Here is a 14,053-nt window from a genome sequence, read left to right as displayed (position 1 = left end):
CATGATCATATCACAGCACTCCAGCCTGGGCAAAGAGCAAAACCCTGTCTCAAGAAAAGAAAGGAGAAAAGAAAAGAGCAAAGCAAAGCAAAGCACAAAGACTCCCTCCTACAGTCATGTAACCAATATCTAATCTTAACCAGAAGGTAAAGTTGTTTTCTCCGGCCGGGCACGGTGGCTCATGCCTCTAATCCCAGCACTTTGGGAGGCCAAGGCGGGCAATTCAGTTCAAGACTAGCCTGGCCAACGTGGTGAAACCCCGTCTCTATTAAAAATACAAAAAATTAGCTGGGCGTGGTGGTGCGCCTGTAATCCCAGTTACTTGGGAGGCTGAGGCAGGAGAATCCCTTAAATCCAGGAGGAGGAGGTTGCAGTGAGCTGAGATCGTGCCACTGCACTCCAGTCTGGGTGACATAGTGAGACTCCATCTCAAAAAAAAAAAGAAAAAGAAAAATCAGAAGGATACTCTCAAAGGAAAATCCATACAGAGTTAACTGAAGTAGGAAAACACACATCAAAGTTTCTCCCCAAAAGCTGATCCTAGCAGAATATGCAAACAAACCCTAAAACCTAGAAGAGCAATTTTCATGGTTAGGTGAATGGGGGGGACCCTTTGGGGTCCTCAAGAATCTTTTGGGGAGTCTGCCATATCAAAACTATTTTCATAATTACATTCAGACATTATCTGCCTTTTTCACTCTCAGTGAAGCTTTCCAGAGGCTACAAGACATGTGGTATCTCAAGAGACTGAATGAGGAGGTAGGGAGGAAAATTCAGATGACTGTGAAAATATAAATCAATGCCACTCGTCTAAATTTTTCTGAAACAGTTTTTTAATTTAAAAAGTCTTGGCCGGGCGCGGTGGCTCAAGCCTGTAATCCCAGCACTTTGGGAGGCCGAGACGGGCGGATCACGAGGTCAGGAGATCGAGACCATCCTGGCTAACACGGTGAAACCCCGTCTCTACTAAAAATACAAAAAACTAGCCGGGCGAGGTGGCGGGCACCTGTAGTCAGTCCCAGCTACTCCGGAGGCTGAGGCAGGAGAATGGCGTAAACCCGGGAGGCGGAGCTTGCAGTGAGCTGAGATCTGGCCACTGCACTCCAGTCTGGGCGACAGAGCGAGACTCCGTCTCAAAAAAGTCTTTTGGGCGAGGCACAGTGGCTCACACCTGCAATCCCAGCACTTTGGGAGGCCAAGGCAGGTGGATCATGAGGTCAGGAGATTGAGACCATCCTGGCTAACAATGTGAAATCCTGCCTCTACTAAAAATACAAAAAATTAGCCAGGCATGGAGGCGGGCGCCTGTAGTCCCAGCTACTTGGGAGGCTGAGGCAGGAGAATGGCGTGAACCTGGGAGGCGGAGCTTGCAGCAAGCCGAGATCAAGCACTGCACTCCAGCCTGGGTGATGGAAGTCCATTTTGGCTGGGAGTGGTGGTTCATGCCTGTAATCCCAGCACTTTGGGAGGCCAAGGCAGGCAGATCACTGGAGGCCAGGAGTTTGAGACCAGTCTTGCCAACATGGTGAAACCCCAACTCTACTAAAAATACAAAAATTAGCTGGGCATGGTGGTGAGCACCTGTAATCCCAGGTACTCAGGAGGCTGAGGCATGAGAATCACTTGAACCTGGGAGGTAGTTTGCAGTGAGCTGAGATAATGCCACTTCACCCCAGCGTGGGCGATAGAGCAAGACTCAGTCTTTAAAAAAAAAAAGCTCATTTTGTTATTTTGTTTATATATAATGGGTTTATTATCGCCCTTCTAAAATCAATTAAATATTTTGAAAGTTTATTAGTTTAAACTTCTAACACAGCAAATGCAAGTAGATAAAGTTTACATAAACAAAAATTCTCTACAGCCTTCAATAATTTTTAAGTGCAAAGGGGTCTTAAGAGCAAAAGTTTTAAATTAGCCAGGCGTGGTAGCACGCATCTGTAGTCCCAGCTACTTGGGAGGCTAAGACAGGAGAACTGCTTGAACCCAAAAGGCATAGGTTGTGGTGAGCCGAGATTGCACCACTGCACTCCAGCCTGGGCGACAAAGCGAGACTCCATCTCAAAAAAAAGCAAATGTTTCAGAACTGCTGTTCCAATAAGAAAAAGTCCTGCATGTACACATAGGCCCAAGCAGACGTGCATCTAACAGAAAGTAACCCGAAACTGAAAATTCCAAAGTGGTGGCTGGCAGGCATATAAGTTCCCTACGCTGCCTTTTTTTTTTTTTTTTTTTGAGATGGAGTCTCGCTCTGTTACCCAGGTTGGAGTGCAGTGGCACGATCTCCACTCGTTGCAAGCTCCACCTCCCAGGTTCAAGCAATTCTCATGCTTCAGCCTTCCCAGTAGCTGGGACTACAGGCACCTGCCACCACACCCAACTACTATTTTGTATTTTTAGTAGAGACAGGGTTTAACCATGTTGGCCAGGGCTGGTTTCAAACTCCTGACCTCAGGTGATCTGCCCGCCTCCGCCTCCCAAAGTGCTGGGATTATAGGCATGAGCCACTGTGCCTGGCCTACACTGTCTTATTTAATTCTTAAGTTACCAAATGTGTTACCAGCATTTAAAAATCAGAAGGTTTCAGCCGGGCGCGGTGGCTCATGCCTGTAATCCCAGCACTTTGGGAGGCCGAGGTGGGTGGATCACAAGGTTGGGAGTTCAAGACCAGCCTGGCCAACATAGTGAAACCCTGTCTCTACTAAAAATATAAAAAAAATTAGCTGGGCCTGGTGGCAGGTGCCTGTAATCCCAGCTACTAGGGAGACTGAGGCAGAAAATTGCTTGAACCCAGGAGGTGGAGGTTGCAGTGAGCTGAGATCAACCACTGCAATCCAGCCTGGGCGACAGAGCAAGACTCCGTCTCAAAAAAAACAAAACAAACAAACACAAATCAGAATAAACCAAAAACTAAGGATAGTTTTCTGGCCTTTTCTCAAAGAAATAAAAAGTTCTGGCAACACTGGCCTGGCATTTCCACTGACTGGCATCACTTGGATGGGACATACAATCTTTGGTTCACAACAATCCTTACTTCTTCCATTTACCTGTGCCTTACCTGTAAGTATCGGAGTTGCTACCCTGAGCTAGGGAAGGAAAAACGTTTTTTGCAATAAATGTCAATAAAGAAACACACATCAATCTGTCTGCACTCCTCCTAACTGGTCAACATGCACAATAAACAGCCCTTTTCCCTATTTTACTTCTCCAAAGCAGTAACTTCTATGATCTCACCATTAGTACGAACTTTGGGATTGCTTAGAAACCCTCTTGAAAAAGAAAGACATCTATCCAACAAAGCAGATGTGCAAAGGAAGGAAACTCACCAGAAGAGCAAGTGAGTGAATCTCCAGGGAACAGGAGGACCCCCCCGTTTAGGCCCCACAGGGAGGGGGTTCAGGTGACAAGCAGACCATTGGATATGTCCTCCTGGAACGCTGAGTGGTAAACGCAGGACACTCTCAATTTCTTTTGCCCTGAAAGCAGGTGGTGGGAAGGAAGAAGCAGTCAGGACTTGGGTGGCAAAGAAACAAGAACACAGATGTGAAATTGGAGAAGAGTAACAATTTTTGGAAAAAGGCAGAAAGCAGTATCAACAAGGGAGATGTGAGTGGGGAGGAAAGATTTTTTTGATAAGAGGAAATAATTGTTCCTTCTTTCCTTATTTCTCCCCCCTGGGAAGAGACCTAGAGAATTTTACTGGGAGAAGCTTAATTAGGGCAGAACTGGTGATAAAAGAAGGATATTTGCTGGACAGTTGGGGGTAGGGGAGGAGGACTGAAAATATAAACATTAGACGAGAGAGAAACTGGAAGGAATGAGTTGGTTTGTTCTAAGTGAAAACATATTCCAAAAAGGGGCACTCTAGGTGTGAAGAAAAAAAGTTTGCTGGAAAGTGATCCTGAATGGATGAAAAAAAAAAAAAAAAACTGGATTAATTTTTTTTCTTTTTTTGGCGCTAAAGGAAGTTTCCTAAAGGAGGGGGAGGGGCATGTCAAGGAAGGGAGGAGAGATTTGGAGTTTTGCTGGCAGATCCTAAAACGGGACAAATCTGGGTGCCCCAAAGTGGGACTATGGAGGAGGAAGGGGGTTTTGAGCAGAAGGGGCCTGGAAGGGGCCAGCGAATGCAAGGTCGAGATGCAGAAGGTGCGGAGGTCGGGTAGGGCTCGCGGCGCGAGCTGGGGGGCTGCGAGGGGGCAGTTGAGGCCCGGGGGGACGGAGTGGGAAAGAAAAGGGGGTGCAGCGGGCCAGGGGCTCCTGAGGAGGGTCTTCTCCAAGGGGGAAGGGCCTGTGGGGTGCAGCGGGGCCCGGAGCTGTTGGGATGCAGAAGGTGCGTGCGTGACGCGGGGTGAGGGGCGCCCGCCGCTCCTGCTGCGCCTCTCGAAAGGCAGACGGGGCCCCCTAAAAAAAGAAATAAAGAAACGAATGAGATTGTAAAAAGGGGGAGGGACTGAAAAAGGAGGAAAGAATAAGAATGGGGGATAGGGAGGAAAGGGAGGGGCAGGGGCAGCAGCAACCGGGTTTTACCCGCCCCCGGGGGCTCGCGCGCCGGGCCTCGCGCCTGGCGCCTCGCGGGGCTCCCAGCGGCCTCCCGCCTTCCCTGCGCCGCCCGGAGCGCACGCGCAGGCCGGCCCACCCCCGGATCTCCTCGCTCACACGCGGCGCGGGCGCGCGTACGTGACCACGGGCCACCTCACGCCTCCCAGAGCGGCCTCGCGCCCGCCGCGCACCGCCCGGGCTCCCGGCGCGTGCCTCCTGGCCGCGCGCTCTCGGCTGCTCCTCCGAGGGGCGGGGCTTGCCGCGGGCGGGAAAGGAGGCGGTTGGTCGCCATTTTGGGAGGAGGGCGGTTGAGGGCGGAGAGTGAGAAGAGGGAACCGGGGAGCGGCGGCGGGGGGAGGGGCCAGTCCCCCAGGATCCGCACCCGGAGGCCGAGAGTCCCGGGAGCCTCTGCTCCAGCCATTGTTCCTGGTGGGCGGTGTTAGAACGCGGTGGCGGCCGCTGGGTGGCTGCCCCCAGTCCGGAGGGGCCTCTCTGAGCAGCGCCCTGGTGCTGGGGAGGACGTATAGTCTGTTTCCCGGGACCCTGTCGCAAGCGCGGGCGTCTCTGGGGGTCTCTTCTGCCTGGCGGGTGGGGGAGATGTGAGGCGAGCTGCTCCTCCCCTTTTTTTTTTTTAATTAATTTTTTTCAGAGACAGGGTCTCTCCCAGTCCCCCAGGCTGCGATCACGGCTTCCGCACCCTCCCCTTCCTGGGCTCACGAGATCCTCCTGCCTCAGTCTCTTGAGTAGGAGGAACCACAGGCGGGCGCAGCCACACCCTGCTAATTTTTACATTTTTTTAGAGATGAGGTCTCGCCATGTTACCCAGGCTGGTCTGGTTCCCTTGGGCTCAAGCGATCCTCCCGCCTCAGTCTCCCAAAGCAGTGGGATTATAGGTGATAGCCACTGCGCCCGGCCTGTTCCTCCCTTCTTTGGGGAAAGGCTGAACCATCTGGGCCGCCTGCTCTGGGCTGAGCTGTGTTGGGAAGGGCGGTGGGCCGTGGTGCCGACTGGCCAAGGAGCATCTTTTTTTTTTTTTTTTTTTTTTTTTTTGAGAGAGGGTCTTATTCTGTCGCCCAGGCTGGAGTTCAGTGGTGCGATCTCGGCTCACTGCAATCTCCGCCTCCCGGGTTAAAGCGATTCTCCTGCCTCAGCCTCCCGAGTAGCTGGGATTACAGGCACGCGCCCCCCACGCCCGGCTAATTTTTTTGTATTTCTAGTAGAGACAGGGTTTCACCATGTTGGCCAGGCTGGTCTTGAATTCCTGACCTCAGGTGTTCAGGTGATCCGCCTGCTTCTGCCTCCCAAAGTGGTGGGATTACTGGCGTGAGCCGCCGTGCCCGGCCTGACCGAGTAGCTTGAACTGCCCTACAACTAAGGCAGATAATTCATTCCTTAGAAACGGAGTGCTGAAGATCTGTGGAGAATGAGAGCAGATTGGTGGTTACCTGGGGTGGAAAGGGGCATGGCGGATCTTATCTGGGTGATGGAAATATTCTAAAACTGGCCTATGGGCCAGGTATGGTGGCTCACGCCTATAATCCCAGCTCTTTGGGAGGCCAAGGTAGGAGGATCCATTGAGCCTAGGAGTTTGAGACCAACCTGGACAACCTAGTGAAACCCCGTCTCTTAAAAAAAAAAAAAATTAACTGGAGATGGTGGCCTGCGTCTGTAGTGCCAGCTACTTGAGGGGGCTGAGGCAGGAGGATCCCTTGAGCCTGGGAGTCCAAGGCTGCAGTGAGCTGTATGATCGGGCCATTGCACCCCAGCCTGGGGGACAGAGTGAGACTCTGGTGGGGAAAAAACAAAAGGTTATGGTGATGGTTGCACAACTCAGTAAATTTCTAAAAATCATTGAGTATACACTTAAGTGAGTGACTTTTACGTAAATTATACTTGAAAGTTTTTTTTTTTTTTAATTGACTATTAGGGGAGAAAACAGAGCAAAGAAGAGGGCCTGGCATCTTGCTTTAGGATCCCTTCATTTAGCAAGTTTTTATTGGGTCTCTGTTCTAGGTGCTCAGATACAGTGTTTGGGTCAAACAGACATCCCTCTCCTCCTGGAGCTTATGTTTTAGAGCAGTGCTGTTCAGTAGTAATAAAATGCAAACTTCAAGCACCAGCCACATATGTAATTTTACATTTTCTAGTAGTCATGTTTAAAAAAAGGAACAAAATGTAAAGAACGCAGGTATGGCGGCTGGCACTTGTAGCCCAGCTACTTGTGAAGCTGAGGCAGGAGGATCACTTGAACCCAAGACTTGGAGATTGCCATGAGCTATGGCCTTGCCTGTGCAGAGCCACTGCACCAGCCTGGGCAACACAGTGGGACCTACTCTTTAAAAAAAAAATGGGTCAGGATGGGTGTGGTGGTTCATACCTGTAATCTCAACACTTTGAGAGGCTGAGGCAGGAGGATTGCTTGAGTTCAGGAGGTCAAGACCAGCCTGGGCAACACACCCAAACCTAAAAATCAAATAATAATATCAAATAAATAAAATTACATAATAAAATCAACTAAAAGAGAAGCAGGTGAAATTAATTTGGTAATTTTTAATCCCAAATATTTCAACATGTTATCAGTATAAAAACTATTTAAGAGATAATTTATACTTAAACCCCACATATACAGCATTTTAGATTCACGGGACATCTCAATTCAGACCAGCCACATTTCCAGGGCCCCATGGTCACTTGTAGCTAGTGGCTCTGGTACTGGACAGCATACCTCTGCAGGGAGACAAGCAAATGCATTTACCTTTTTTGTTGTATTTTTTTGATATACGATCTCGCTGTGTCACCTAGGCTGAAGAGCATTGTTGTAATCATGGCTCACTGCATTCTCGACTTCCTGGGCCCAAGCTATTATCCCACCTCAGCCTCCTGAGTAGCTGGTACTACAGGCACACATAACCACACCCAGCTAAATTTTTGTACTTTTAGTAGAGACAGGGTTTTGCCATGTTGGCCAGGCTGGTTTTAAACTCTTGGGCTCAAGCAATCTTCCTGCCTTGGCCTCCCAACAGGGATTACAGGAGTGAGCCACCGAGGCTGGCTGCAAATACATTTATAATGCAGTATGTTATACCTTGAAGAAAAACAAAGGAAAGAGGATGGAGTCAGAGGGCATTGTTTTATACAGGTCGGTAAAGGCTTCTCTCGTGAGATTGCATTGAGCAGAGATCTGAAGGAAGTAAGGAAGGGGCCTATGAAAATATCTGGGGGAAGAAGAGAGGGAATAGCAAGTGCAAAGGCACTGAGGCAGGAAGATGTGGAACCCTTTTGAAAGACAGCAGAGAGGACAGGCATGGTGGCTTATGCTTGTAATCCCAGCACTTTGGGGGACCCAGGTGGGCGGACCACTTGAGCCCAGGAGTTCGAGACCAGCCTGGTCAATATGGTGAAACCCCATCTCTACTAAAAATACAAAAAATTATCTGGGCGTGGTGGTGCACAGCTACTTGGGAGGCTGAGGCACGAGAATCTCTTGAACCAGGGAGGAAGAGGTTGCAGTAAGCTGAGATCACACCACTGCACTCCATCCTTGGTAACAGAGTGAGACTGTCTCAAAAAAAAAAAAAAAAAAACAAAAAACTAAGAAGAGAGACCAGTGTGGCTAGAACCACGTGACACGCGAGTGAAGAAAATAGGGGCAGATGGTATAGGGTCTTACAGGTCATGCTAAGGCAGAAATTAAACACCTAGAAACAATTTCAGAGAGATTCTTCCTTTATTTAGCACACTTTTTTGTTGTTTTGTGGGGTTTTTTTTGTTGTTTGTTTGTTTTATTTTCTTTCTTTTTTTCTTTTTCTTTTTTTTTTCTTTTGAGACGGAGTCTCGCTCTGTAGCCCAGGCTGGAGTGCAGTGGCACATCTTGGCTCAATGCAACCTCTACCTCCCAGGTTCAAGTGATTCTCCTGCCTCAGCCTCCCGAGTACCTGGGATTACAGGCTCATGCCACCATGCCCGGGTAATTTTATGTATTTTTAGTAGAGATGGGGTTTCACCATGTTAGCCAGGATGGTCTCTATCTCCTGACCTCATGATCCGCCTGCCTTGGCTTCCCAAAGTGCTAGGATTACAGGTGTGAGCCACCGTGCCTGGCCTTCTTTTCTTTTTCTTTTTCTTTTTTTTTTTTTTTTCGTTTATTTAGCACACATTTAAAAAAATACCTTGTTTCAGCCATGTAATCTCTCTTTTTGATGGAGGAAATAAGGATCCTAGCCACTGGACAGATGAGAACTTAGTTAAAAAACAGGACTTAAGCTCCTGAAATAAATTAGCATCTTCTGTCATTGATAGACATTGAACACTTCATGGACAAAGAAGATAAATGCAACACATAAACAAAAAAATAGCATTGGTCAAGCACACTTGTAATCTCAGCACTTTGGGAGGCCAAGGCAGGTGGATCACCTGAGGTCGGGAGTTCGAGACCAGCCTGGCCAACATGGTGAAACCCCATCTCCACTAAAAATACAAAAATTAGCCAGGTGTGCTGGTGCGCCCCTGTAATCCCAGCTACACAGGAGGTTGAGACAGGAGAATTGCTTGAGCCTGGGAGGTTGAGTCTTCAGTGAGCCAAGATCGTACCATTGCACTCCAGGCTGGGCAACAGAGAGAGATTCTGTCTCAAAAAAAAAAAAGAAAAAAAAAAAGCACAATTTATTTTAAAGGCCTACGAATGAAGGTGACAACCTAATAAAAAAAAATATATACAAGAGGAAACATGAAATGAGGACTAACCACAAAAACAAGAGAATGCAAATTAAAACCAAAGATACCGCGGCACACCTACCACTTTGGTGAATTAAAAAAATTTTTTCTTTTCTGTTTGCTGAAGAAGAGGAACTCATACAGGACTATTAATGGGTAAAATTGGTACAGCCACACTGGCAGACCCAGGGGTTGATGCTAGAGAAATTCTTGATCATGTGCACCAAGAGATGTCACAGAAGAATAAGCAGCAATGTTTGTAATAGCAAAAAAAAAAGAAAGAAAAGAAAAGAAACAGATGGGATCCTGGATTCTGGATTGAATAATCCTGGAACAAAAAAAAAAAAGAAAGAAACAGATGGGATCCTGGATTCTGGATTGAATAATCCTGGAACAAAAAAAAAAGAGAAAGAAAAAGAAAAGAAAGAAATAGATGGGATCCTGGATTCTGGATTGAATAATCCTGAAACAAAAGAAAAGAAAAGAAAAGAAAGAAACAGATGGGATCCTGGATTCTGGATTGAATAATCCTGGAACAACAACAACAAAAAAAAGGCCCGGCGTGGTGGCTCACACCTGTAATCCCAGCACTTTGGGAGGCCAAGACAGGCGGATCACGAGGTCAGGAGATCGAGACCATCTTGCCAAACACAGTGAAACCCCGTCTCTACTAAAAATACAAAAAATTACCCGGGCGTGGTGGCGCGCGTCTGTAGTCCCAGCTACTCGAGAGGCTGAGGCAGGAGAATGGCGTGAACACGGGAGGCAGAGCTTGCAGTGAGCTGAGATTGCTCCACTGCACTCCAGCCTGGGGGACAGAGTGAGACGCCATCTCAAAAAAAAAAAAAAAAAAATTAGCTGGATGTGGTGGTGGGCACCTGTAATCCCATCTACTTGGGAGGCTGAGGCAGGAGAATCACTTGAACTTGGGAGGTGGAAGTTGCAGTCAGTGAGCTGAGATTGCGCCACTGCACTCCAGCCTGGGCAACAGAGTGAGAGAGACTCCGTCTCAAAAAAAAAAAAGACATCAGTTAAAAAACTAGTGAAATCTCCAACAAAGGCCAGGCATCCGTAATCCCAGCATTTTGGGACCTCAAGGCAGGAGGATCACTTGAACTCAGGAGTTCAAGACCACCCTGGGCAATTTGGTGAGATCCTGTCTCTATAAAAAAAATTTTTAAAGTTACCCAAGCATAGTAGCACACGCCTGTGGTCCCAGCTACTCCAGAGGCTGAGGCAGGAGGATTGCTTTAGGTCAGGACTTTGCATGTGCAGTGAGCTGTGTTCCTACCGCTGCATTCCCATCTGGGCAACAGAGCAAGACTGTCTCAAAAAAAAGAAAAAATCTCAACAAAGATTGGAATTTAGTTAATAGTAATGTATCCACTTTGTTTTGTTTTGTTTTTTTGTTTTTTTTTTGAGATGCAGTCTGGCTCTGTCTCCCAGACTGCAGTAGCATGATCTTGACTCACTGCAACCACCGCCTCCTGAGTTTAAGTGCATCTCTTGCCTCAGCCTCCAGAGTAGCTGGGATTACAGGTGCCTGTCACCACACCTGACTAATTTTTGTACTTTTAGTAGAGACGGAGTTTCACTATGTTGGCCAGGGTGGTCTAGAACTCATCCTGACCTCAGGTGATCCGCCTGCCTCAGCCTCCCAAAGTGCTGAAATTACAGGCGTGAGCCACTGCACCTGGCCTGTTTTTTTTTTTATTTTATTTTTTTGTTTTTGAGACAGGGTCTTATTCTGTCGCCCAGGCTGGAGTGTAGTGGTGCCATCTGGGCTCACTGCAATCTCTGCCTCCCGGGTTCAAGCCATTCTCCTGCCTCACCCTCCCCAGTAGCTGTGACTACAGATGTGCACCACCATGCCTGGCTTATAAATTTTGTATATTTTGGTAGAGACGGGGTTTCACTGTGTTAGCTAGGCTGGTCTGGAACTCCTGGCCTCAGGTGAGCTGCCTGCCTCAGCCTCCCAAAGTGTGAGGATTTTAGGCATGAGCCACGGAGCCTCCCAGCTACTCAGGAGGCTGAGGCAGGAGAATGGCGTGAACCCAGGAGGCGGAGCTTGCAGTGAGCCGAGATCGCGCCACTGCACTCCAGCCTGGGGGACAGAGTGAGACTCTGTCTAAAAAAAAGAAGGCCGGGCGCGGTGGCTCAAGCCTGTAATCCCAGCACTTTGGGAGGCCGAGGCGGGTGGATCACGAGGTCAGGAGATCGAGACTATCCTGGCTAACATGGTGAAACCCCGTCTCTACTAAAAATACAAAAAAAAAAAAAAATTAACCAGGCACAGTGGTGGGCCTTTGCAATCCCACCACAGGTGGATACAGGTGGATAAATTGTGGTATATTTATTCAGTGGAGTATTATACAGCAGTGAAAATGAGTCAATTTCCATTACACACAACACAGATGTGCTCCCATTTACATATAAAATTTCAACAGGGTGTGGTGACTCATATCTGTAATCCCAGCACTTTGGGAGGCCGAGCTGGGGGGATCGCTTGAGGCCAGGAGTTCAAGTCCAGCCTGGGCCACATGGCGAGAAAAATTAAAAATAAACTAGGTGTGGTGGCATGATCTGCCTGTAGTTCCAGCTTCTCGGGAGGCAGAAGTGGGAGGATTGCCTGAACCCAGGAGGTTGAGGCTGCAGTAAGCTGTGATCCTACCACTGCACTCAGCCTGGGCGACAGAGTGAGACCCTGTCTCGAAAATAAATATCATTTCAAAATGCAGGCAAAGCTAAACAATAAACAGTTTAGGGACACAGATAGAATTATTTTTTTTTAAAGTAAGAGAGCCAGGCTTGGTGGCACACACCTGTAGTCCCAGATACTCAGGAGGCTGAAGCAGGAGGATCACTTGGGACCAGGAGTTCTGGGCTGTAGTACCCTATGCCAATGCAGTGTCCACACTAAGTTTGGCATCAATTTGGTGACCTCCCGAGGGTGGGAGACCACCGGGTTGCCTAAGGAGGGGTGAACTGGCCCATGTTGGAAATGGAGCAGGTCAAAACTCCTGTGTTAATCACTGGTGGGATCATACCTGTGCATAGCCACTGCACTCCAGCCTGGGCAACATAGCGAGACCCTATCTCTTAAAAAAAGAAGAAAGCAGCCAGGTGCGGTGACTCAAGCCTGTAATCCTAGCACTTTGGAAGCCCGAGACAGGCAGATCAGGAGGTCAGGAGATCGAGACCATCCTGGCTAACACGGTGAAACCCCATCTCTACTAAAAAAGACAAAAAACTAGCCAGGCGAGGTGGCAGGCACCTGTAGTCCCAGCTACTTGGGAGGCTGAGGCAGGAGAATGGCGTAAACCCGGGAGGTGGAGCTTGCAGTGAGCTGAGATCCGGCCACTGTACTCCAGCTCTGGGCGACAGAGCGAGACTCCGTCTCAAAAAAAAAAAAAGAAGAAGAAAGCTAGCCAGATGTGGTGGCATGTGCCCGTAGTCCCAGCTACTCAGGAGGCTGAGGTGGGAGGATCCCATGAGCCCAGGAGCCCGAGGTTGCAGTGAGCTACGATTGTACCACTGGACTCCAGCCTGGTCTACAAAATGTGACCTTATCTCTAATAAACAAAACAAAATAAAATGGAAGCCCCCGAGAAGCTAAGGGAAAAGATACTCTTCAGAAGGAGAGGGGTCCACCCTGGCCACAGGTTCCTCTTCTCTGCCACCTTTTCCTGTCGTCTCCATCTATTCACTTTGTTCAGCACTGCTTTCCGTGATTCATCTTTTGAATCACATCCTTCAAGTATTCTCACACTCCTCACTCCTCTCGGCCTCTAAAGGACTCACCTGGCCAAACTCCAGCCATCCTCTTCTCTGTGCCAGCTGAGCCCAGCAGAAGGAAACCACCCAGCCAGCCCAACGGGTTTTACCTGAATCAGAGAAATCACAGGCCTCTGAGGGGCGCAGGGCACTCTCTGTGTGTCTCTGGTATGCTTGCATTTCCCCCCTGCCCTCCAGCTCATGAGTAGGTCCCACACTTCCCTGTGCACATAGAAGCCATCAGAAGGGAACCCCCTTGTCACCTGTCCCTCTGATTCCCTCTCTCAAGGATTGGGGTATCCCTTCCTTCCCTTTCTTCCTTCCTTCCTTCCCTCCCTCCCTTCCCCCTCCCTACCTCCCTTCCTTCCTTCCTTGCTCCCTTCCACCTCCCTCCTTCTTTCCCTCTTTCCTCTTCCATTGAAGTTTCTCCTCCCCTCCTCCTCCTCTTTCTTCCTCCCCCTCCTCCTCCTCTTCCTCCCTTCCTCCCTTCCTCCTGGGCAACAAGAGCCAAACACCATCTTAAAAAAAAAAAGGCCGGGTGTGATGGCTCATACCTGTAATCCCAGCACTTTGAGAAGGCCGAGGGGGCTGGGTCACCTGAGGTCAGGAGTTTGAGACCAGCCTGGCCAACATGGTGAAACCCTGTTTCTACTAATAATACAAAAATTAGCTGAGTGTGGTGCCACACGTATGTAATCCCAGCTACTCGGGAGGCTGAAGCAGGATCATCACTTGAACCCAGAGGCAGAGGTCGCAGTGAGCTGAAATCACGCCATTGCACTCCAGCCTAGGTGACAAGAGCAAAACTCCATCTCAAAAAAAAAATTTAAAAATCCCTCTCTTGGCCGGGCGCGGTGGCTCAAGCCTGTAATCCCAGCACTTTGGGAGGCCGAGACGGGCGGATCACGAGGTCGGGGGATCGAGACCATCCTGGCTAACATGGTGAAACCCCGTCTCTACTAAAAAATACAAAAAACTAGCCGGGCGAGGTGGTGGGCGCCTGTAGTCCCAGCTACTCAGGAGGCTGAGG

At 48.9% G+C, this 14,053-nt stretch overlaps 1 protein-coding gene across 8 annotated transcripts in view; it reads right to left on the bottom strand.

The window, feature by feature from the left end:
- ZNF541 (zinc finger protein 541) overlaps positions 1-4,744 on the bottom strand; it is a 53,445-nt gene extending 48,701 nt beyond the window's left edge. For 2 of the 8 annotated variants that reach the window (XM_037991898.2, XM_037991900.2), the window contains exons 1-2: positions 4,525-4,737; positions 3,324-3,473 (exon numbers count right to left, since the gene is read on the bottom strand). The gene's annotated coding sequence lies outside the window, so the exon portion shown is untranslated. Of the gene's footprint in view, positions 1-3,323 lie in introns of all 8 variants that reach the window. The other 6 variants (XM_037991896.2, XM_037991899.2, XM_037991901.2 and 3 more) reach the window with 5 other exon arrangements.
- Positions 4,745-14,053: the final 9,309 nt, after the last annotated feature.

Source organism: Chlorocebus sabaeus, chromosome 6, assembly GCF_047675955.1.
Source record: "Chlorocebus sabaeus isolate Y175 chromosome 6, mChlSab1.0.hap1, whole genome shotgun sequence".
In the NCBI taxonomy this organism is placed as follows: Eukaryota; Metazoa; Chordata; class Mammalia; order Primates; family Cercopithecidae; genus Chlorocebus; species Chlorocebus sabaeus.
The sequence above is the reverse complement of the archived record's forward strand: the minus strand, read 5'-3'. Positions and strand labels throughout refer to the sequence as shown.